Consider the following 8,998-nt stretch of genomic DNA (forward strand, 5'->3'; position numbering starts at 1 on the left):
AGGGGCACCACAGAGGGCCAGGCGCCACGCACTCAGCACGCCCAGGCGGTGAGCAGCGCGGCACGGGGACAGCCCTCCCCGCCACGGGGAGGGCCGCTCACCCCACAAGACGCCAAGAGAGGCAAGCGAGAGTGTCCGCTGCGTCAGAGGGCCCCACGCCCACGGGCGCCCTGAGGCGGGAACCGTGGGAAAGTGGAGTCGGGCCGGAGCCCACACCCCCCCGGCACCCTTCCCCCCCTACACCACCCACGACAGCGGGGGGCAGAAGAGGAGGAGCGAGGGACCCGCGGGCAGAGCGAGAAGCACGGTCCCATTCACCATGAATGTCCGTCCCTCGTCTGACGCGGTTTAGGCCCGGCCCGGGAGAACACGACATCACCACATCGATCAGCAAAAACGTGCCCAAGGAGGCCCCAGAGGGGGGAAACAACCGGCGAGGACATCCACCAGAAGGGCCTGCTTTTCAGCCTCGCCGGCACCCCTCCAGCCTAGGGCAAGAACAGCCGGGCAACCCAGGGAGAATGCCTGACACGTGGCACGGAGCCTTGCGGAACGGAACGGGGGTTGCCACAGCCACAGCCGGGTGCCCGCAACGCAGAGTGCACAGGGTAAAGGACCCACGCCACCTGACCACGCAGCCCTCGGGTGCTGGAGACCAGAGGTGACACCACAGCCCAGGCCACCTGGGGGCAACAAGAGCCGGCAGCGCACAGGCCCACGCAGACGGCTCAAACAAGCGAGGGCCGAGCCGGATTTGGCACCACGGCCAAGCCCGGAGCCCCGCACGCACCCAGAGGCCCACATCTCTAAGGCAAGTCACTCAAACAGCGTGTCAGCACCTACCTGGCAACAAAAAGTGCTCCTTTCAGGGGACAAAATAGCCACGCCATCAGGCGGGGCCTAGCCACAGGTCACCGGGACCTCGTGGGACCGTGGCCCAGCCACTGGCCCCAAATACCGCTCCATCACCCTACACACACACACACACACACACACACACACACACACACACACCCCCAAGAAAAGGCGTGGGTGCGCCCCACGGAACCCCTAGGGCCATCTGGTCGACCCCCGGGAGCATGGGGCAGGGGGTAGCCGGGACCGACAGCCGACGCGAGGGGGGTGGAGCGGGGTGGGCTGGGCTGGCCCGGGCCGGCTCTGCCCGGCTCTGCCCGGCTAGCTCCTCCCCTGGTCCGCCTGTCGTCCCAAGGTCGGGACTTCGAGAAGAATCAAGTTGTTGCGGGAGGGGGGGGGGGGATCTGCCGGAGCTCGCCTCCTCCTCTCTCTCACCACCGGCCCCGGCCCAGGACGGTCACTGACTCCCGGCTGGGACTGGGAGAGGGGGCAGACACGTGGAGGCGCCCCCCGATGGCCGGACCTCCACGGAGGTCGCGGCTCGTGCCTCCCCTGGCGGCGCGGCCTGGTCTGGTCTGATCCCATCCGGTCCCATCCGGTCCCCACCTACGCAGAGGGCCTCGGAAAACTTGGTGAGAAAATCGGGGGCGACGACCGGGACCCCACGCGTGCCCGCGGACGGAACCCTCGCGCCATCCACGGGCTTCCCAGCGAGGCTCACGCCGGTCCCCAACCACCCGAGTGTGACACGGGACACGCGGGACACAGAAGGCCTGACGACCGGCCAGAGCCTCACGCCGAACGGCGTCCTCGTGCCGCACGCGCACACCCTCTCCCGTTCTGCCAGGGGTGGAGGAGGGGGCACCGGCGGGGTGCTGGTCCACCCCTCCAGGCAGCCCCCAACACCTCTACGGGAGAGCGAGGAGGAGGAGGAGGACGAGGCTAGAGCGCCACTAGTTCCCCAAAAAACTACGGGTTCAATCTCCCACGAGCCGATTGCGCCCCGACACTCCAGAGAAAACCGGAGGCTCCCTCTAGTGTCGCCGGCTTCCCGGAACTGCAGCTCGGGGACCGCCACCAAATGCCACCCCTTGCCGATGTCGCCCACGCTCCGGCGGGGAGACGCTATATAAAAGCGGCCGCCAGGTGGCGGCAGACAACCGCCGCGAAAGACACCGAGGCAGGCCCGGATCGCAGGGCAGTGAAGTCGCGCTGCCGGCCACCAGACCGCCCAATCTCGTGTCCCGGCCCACTTCGGAGGGGCGGGCGTCAGCCTCGGGAGCTCCCGGCGGGCACGGCGTGACTCCAGCAGCCCAGAGGAGACTTGGGAAACGCGCCCGGGCCGCTGCCGCCGGAAGAGCACCCCCCCCCCCACTACCCACACCACACACACACACACACCCCCCACACACACATACACCCACCCACCCACCCACCCACCCGCCAGGATGAAAACTGTTCTCTGTCAAGGATCAACCCTGAGCATTCACTATAAAAGTAAATGGGGAAACGCAGACAAGAGAGAAATCAAGCAAATAATGTGAATCTGAAGGCTGGACACCTATTGAGTCGAGAGAATTGACCAAACACCAGAAACTGAAAAAGGTTTTCCTTCCAAGTCAGTTCCTCCGTAGTTAGCTACACAACATTCTTTCACCAGTATTTCCCCAAGAGTGCGACGATCCAAATAAGGTTTCCCAGTGCAAAGTTCATGGGCGCAGACTTCACACCTGTGATTCAAGTACACGTCTTTCAGGGCACCTAGCTGGCTCGGTCCAGAGGATCCCCGAGGAAGGCGACTCTTGATCTGTGGGGGTCCTGAGTTCCAGGGCCACACTGGGTGGGTATACAGAGCTGACAGGCCAAAGACATTCGAATCGCTATGTCGATTTCAAACACAACATAGGAAAACAAATCAAAAATCAGAAATAAAGTCACCCTGGTCGAATGCCTTTTTTTTTTTTTTTTTTTTTTTTTTTTTGGTAGAGGCCATGGGAACCCTGTGATGTTGGCAGACAAAGAGACATAGTCGGTCCATCAATGAATCGATGGAACGGAACAGATACCCAAACAGATATACCCAAGCCCAACAAAGGTTCCACCTGAGATGCCTAAACTATAACCATAACCGCTATTTCTGCTTCTGCACCTTCCCTTGCTAACCCATGAGGAGATGGAAAATTACCAGCAAACTTTCTATAAGCACTCTGTAACCACACAACCGCCGCCCAGAATTGAACCTGGCAGAGTGGCCGCTCCCGGACCCCCACCCGGCTTTGGGCCAAGAGATAACAGTCATCTGGCACCAGAGAAACCCCCACCCAGAATTGGACGTGACAAAATGACTGCTCCCGGACCCCCCACCCAGCTCTGGGTGCAAGAGATAACAACCATCTGGCACCCCGCGGCTTGTCAGGGAGACCCCAGCCAATCCAGAGGTGACACATACCCTAGCGGTGCCCACCAAGCAGTTTGAAGAATGACAGCCCTTTGACCTAACCAATAATCTGTTCCCAGCCTCCCCCCCCCTCCCCCCGCTCTGTAGCGCACCAGTCATATGAGAGAGTTGCTGTCGGAGGCAGGCCCCTGGCCAGGGCGGCCTCCGCCAGTAAAAGATGGCGCCTGGCTAGTTGCCAGGTTAGGATTGCCTCGTGAGACTAAGCGGAACGCCCAAAGAGGAAGTAAACAGCATTGGTTGCTAGCGAAGTTGTTCCTTTAGGTGCACCGCCTGATTCGCTCCCTCCTGTACCCTGCTCGCTGATTGGTCATGTAAGCATATATAAGTGTGTAGACTTTCAGAAATAGAGAGAGAGAAGATGCATCCGAACCAGGGTTCTTGTCGTCCTTGCGGGGCGAGGGCGATAAGTTGCTGTTTGATTTTCCCGCGGTATGTAGTGATTTGTTAGGAGATACTATGATGTATGCTAAGTCCCTGCCTCCCCAAAAATAGTGCATAAAAAGTGCCGTGATCCTGAGCTCAGGACCTCTTAGCGTCACCGGCAACCAGTGCGCGGAGGTCCAGGTTCGAACTCGTAATAAACAACCCTTGCTGTTTGGCTTTGACTCTGGACTCTGGTGGTCGTCTTTGGGGAGGGGGGGGGGGTGTCTCGGAATTTGGGCATAACACACCGATGCGCAAAGGCCATTCAAAGGAGGAAACATGGCCCACCTCCCCACGAAATCAGAGGACAGTCAGTCATCAGACATCCACAGGCCCAACACGCAGGCAAGAAGGCAGACAAAGAAACAAGAATACTGGGGGGCACCTGAGTGGCTCAATGGGTTAAAGCCTCTGCCTTCGGCTCAGGTCATGATCCCAGGATCCTGGGATCGAGCCCCGCATCGGGCTCTCTGCTCAGCGGCAAGCCTGCTTCCCCCCTCTCACTCTGCCTGCCTCTCTGCCTACTTGTGATCTCTCTCTGTCAAATAAATAAATAAAATCGAAAGAAAGAAAGAGAGAAAGAAAGAAAGAAAGAAGAAAACTGGGGCGCCTGAGTGGCTCAGTCGGTGAAATGTCTCTGCCTTCAGCTCAGGTCATGATCTCCGGGTCCTGGGATTGAGCCCCGCATCCATCGGGGCTCCCTACTCAGCAGAGACTCTGCTTCTCACCCTCCTGCTCTCTGACCCTCCTTCTGGATCCTTCGCTCCTTCGCTCCTTCACCCGCCTGCCCTCCCTCCCTCCCTCCTTCCCTCCCTCCCTCCCTCCCTCCCTACCTACCTCCCTACCACCAGCACCAAAATTCTTTTTGAAGGAGGAAAAAAAGGAAGAAGAAAGCTTCTATCCAAACAGCCAGACCTCACCCCTCCTACCAATGTGAACTCCAAACGGATCTCACACTTCCATGGGAAACAGAACACTGGAACACACGTGAGTGTGTGCGTGTGCGTGTGTGTGTGTGTGTGTCTGTGTGTGTGTGTCTGTGTGTGTGTGTGTCTGTGTGTGTCTGTGTCTGTGTGCACGCGCGCATGTTGGGGGGGGGGGGTGATTCTAGGGGGAGAGCTGGGGATCTAGGGCCAGGCAAAGAGGGTTTAAGACTGGACACCAAAGGCGCGATCCGTTAAAAAATAAATAAATAAATAATAAAAAATAAACGGAGGGGTTGGAAGTCCCCAAAATTAAAAACCTAGGCTCTGTGAAACACCCTCTGAAGAGGACCCAAGAGCAAAGGACACACAGAGGCCTGGGGGATCAGCCGGGAGTGGGAGGTGGGGGGTGGAGGGTGTTGCTCAGAGAGAAACAAAATGAGGAAACCGCTCCCGGAGGTTGGAGCTGGGTCACTAGGGGAACCGGGGTACAATCCATTCAGATGGGAAGTCTGCCACACGGCCAAAGGCAAGGAAGAAAACCAAGATTTTTAGGGTCAGGTCCCTTTGAGCAGGTCGTGTCTAATACAAGGCCCCCGACTCAGAAAACCAGCGAGGCAGTTTTAATGTCTACTTCCAAATAGACATGGAGTCTGGGTTTGAGAGGCAGGGAGTCCATCCCTGATCATCCCAGAGGCGATTAAAAAATACAGAAGAACCATAGCAACGACAAACTCTGCAGGGCCCAGGGTCGAACGGCAGGGAACCTTCCGATCTTCTTTTTAACACCCAGGCCAAGGAGCCTATGCGCAGGCACGCTGCCGCTGTGGAGGAGCCTCGGGAATGGCCGGAAAGAAAGGAGCCAGCAATAGCAGGACCAGGGATGGGGAGAGGGATTCCCGAGGAACAAGGACCCGTGAGCCACTTGAGTCTGGGTAGACTGCCCTGAAGGAAACCAGAACATGTCACCCTCACCCCTCAAAGGTGCCCACTGTGGCACGTCGGTTATCTCAAATTCAACTCCTTGAAGACGCAGCACCTACAAGAAGGATATGCCGACCCTTCTGGTCTTCACGAGACCAAGAGAGCCAACTCCCATGCGAAAGGTACCTTCCCTGGAACCAGGAAGCAGAAAGGCATCCTCCATCACCAGAGACAGGAAAGGGGAGCCGGAGAATTAGGGTCTGAACCGTCCACATCGATGAAACTTCTTTCGACCAGCCCCACCCCCACCCCCATCTTCCCGGGGCTGTCTTTTCCAAGGAGCTGCCTGCCCCTTGCCCAAACCCCTTTTTTTTCTCGTCCGTTCTTCACGAGTGGATCGAGTCCCTGTCTTGTCTGTCTGTCTTTCTTTCTTTCTTCCTTCCTTTCTTTCTTTTTTTTTTTTTTAAGATTTTATTTATTTATTTGACAGAGAGAGATCACAAGTAAGCAGAGAGGCAGGCAGAGAGAGAGAGAGGAGGAAGCAGGCTCCCCACTGAGCAGAGAACCCGACGCGACGCGGGGCTCGATCCCAGGACCCGGAGATCATGAGATCATGACCTGGAAGGCGGAGGCCCAACCCGCCCAGACACCCAGACACCCAGGCACCCCTCGAGTCCCTGTCTTTAGGCCCTTGTGAAGGCGCCCCTGTGCAGGCAAACACCTACCCACAGTTAGATGCCCTTCTCTAGGGAAGCTCTTCTGTCGGACAACATCCTAGGCCCAGCCACAGACCCTAAGCAGGTAGAGGAGAATGTGTGTCCACCACCACCACTACCAAACACCCCCACCACCACCACCACCACCACCACCACCACCAGCCCCCCCACCCCCACTCACACCCACACCCACACCCCAGCAGCAAGAATGTCCACCTGGAACGTCACTCAGACCAGATGAAGAGAGCCAAGGCAAGAGAAATGAGGCAACAGCAAGGTCTCCTGACCACTTGTAACCCACTGATGAATCCCTGACACATACAGGGTGTAACACCCCTACAACTCCCTCAAGGATTTTGTTCAATGTTTTACCCGTGAGGATTTGCTCTAGTGCGTGTCACTTCACTCCGATAGCCACAAATGCCCACGAGATGCTAACATCCCTCTTCCAACACGTGGCCCACAGACACACATCTAAAGGGTCTCATGACTAATGCTTTGCTAAAACAAGAGGGACTTACCTCACCTTGACAGTACGTAGCCCTGCAAGGTCTCGGAGACCTTGCTCGCAGCATACACACATTCCTGGGAGACTTACCTTATCCCTAACCCCCACTAACTGGAAACCGTACCACCAGTGACCCCTCACAATCCCAGCACAGCTCGTTCTGCCCACAGGTCCTGTCCTCGTGCTGTCCTAAAAGCACCTTTTTTGCACCAAACACATCTCTGCAATTCTTTCTTGACCATTTCCAAGACAGCTCCACATCCGGTCTGCCTGTCTGTCCGGTTTTTGTGTTTGTTCCTTCGTGTGTGTGTGTGTGTGTGTGTGTGTGTGTGTGTGTGTGTGCACGCGCGCGCGCGCGTTTAATGGGGCTTTGTTTCTAATTATTTATTTATTTACGTACTTACGTACTTACTTATTTTGATCGATTTTGGGTTCACAGCCAAATTCACTGGAGAATACGGCCAGTACCTACAGGACACCTGCTCATCCACATTGTGACATCATCATCAGCCACTCAGGGTCCAGAGTTTACACGAGAGTCCACTCTTGGCGTTATCCATTCTCTGGGGTTTTGTTTTCCTTTTTATAACGACTTTATTTATTTATTTGACAGAGAGAGAGAGACAGACAGACACACAGATCATAAGTGGGGGGGGCGGGGAGCAGGCTCCCCGCCAAGCAGAGAGCCCAATACGGGGCTCGATCCCAGGACCCGGAGATCATGACCAGAGCCAAAGGCAGAGACTTGACTCACTGAGACACCCAGGCGCCCCCTTTCTCTGGGTTTCGACAAAAGTATCTTACCACCATCGTAGCACTCTGAATAGTTCCACCGCCTTAAAAATCCTCTGTGCTCTGCCTAGTCACCCTACCCACCCACCTACCCACCCGCACCTTCCCCCCGCCCCCCAACAGGCACCCTCCACCCCTGCCAAAACCCCTGGCAGCCGACAGATCTTTGTTTTCCCTTTTTCCCTGCCTGCCTGCCTGACTTCTTACCTTCCTTATCACTAGTTTGAATATCATTGGCTTATTATGAAAGACAGACATGGAAATTACTAACACGAGGCAAGATTTCACAACTTCAGTGGACTGAGTAGTTTCACGGGATGCCATTGCAATAATGATTTATTACAGTCTATATATTTTCTCAGAATGTCACGGTCTCTAAGTAAGAAAATAGTCCACATCATCTAGAACTACCCCGAGGCCTCCATATTCTGGGAGAAGACATTTATCGCCAACTTTCAGGCCAACTGGTTGAATCTCTCCACCCTTTCCTTTAGAGCCTGACCAATAGCTATTCCTGTTGCTTACAGTTCTTTTCCTTGAGATTTTTCGGGGAGCCCACTGCCTCCTATGGTTACAATTTTGGCTGCACTCCTTTGGAGCAAAACCTGGTCAAAGAGGGGGAGAAACCCTCTCCACACACCTGCCCGTCTATGACGCTGTCTGCTACAGTTCATATTCTGCTCTCCAGCCGACTGATCTCATGACCCTCTCCACAGTCTGGCCTCCTTCAGCATGTCACATTGAGTTGGAACCGTGAGGTAGGTGCACCTCTTCTGATTGGCTTCTCTCAGTCAGGAATACACACGGAAGTTTCCCTGCCTGGCTCCCCACAGCTCCCCATAGCTCCATAGCTCGCTCATCTCTTTCCAAAGCCCCGAAAACCATTTAGTTCATGGCCTGGATGTACCCCACTCTCTGTATCCATTCTCCTCCTGCGGGACTTCTGGATTGCCTCCAGGTTCAAGCCATTACGAGTGAAGGGGCCGTGAACGTCTGCATGTAGGTTTCTGTGCAGACCTCAGTTTTCAACTCATTTGGGTCATCGATACATACCAAGGAGCAGGATTGCCGTGTCGTACGGTAAGAGTATGTTTAGCTTTGAGAGGCCATCACCCATATTTCTGGCATGGGGGGGGGGGGCGGGAGCTGAGCAGAGGGCTGTGCACGGAAGGAACAAGGTCATGAAGGAGGGAGAATTCAAAGATGCTGGAAAGGAAGACGTCACCGGGGCACACCCTTTAGCTCAGGGTTTGTGGCAGACCCTAAGGATGACATTGACATGAGACAGAGTAACAGGAAAAGGAGCCTACAAATTTGTTCCCTGAAAGTGTCACATGACAAAGCCCTCCCAAGGAAAGCAAGACCCTGAGAAGGAGCAAATCCTAGTTGCTGGTATATT

Source organism: Mustela lutreola, chromosome 15 (genome assembly GCF_030435805.1).
Source record: "Mustela lutreola isolate mMusLut2 chromosome 15, mMusLut2.pri, whole genome shotgun sequence".
NCBI lineage: Eukaryota > Metazoa > Chordata > Mammalia > Carnivora > Mustelidae > Mustela > Mustela lutreola.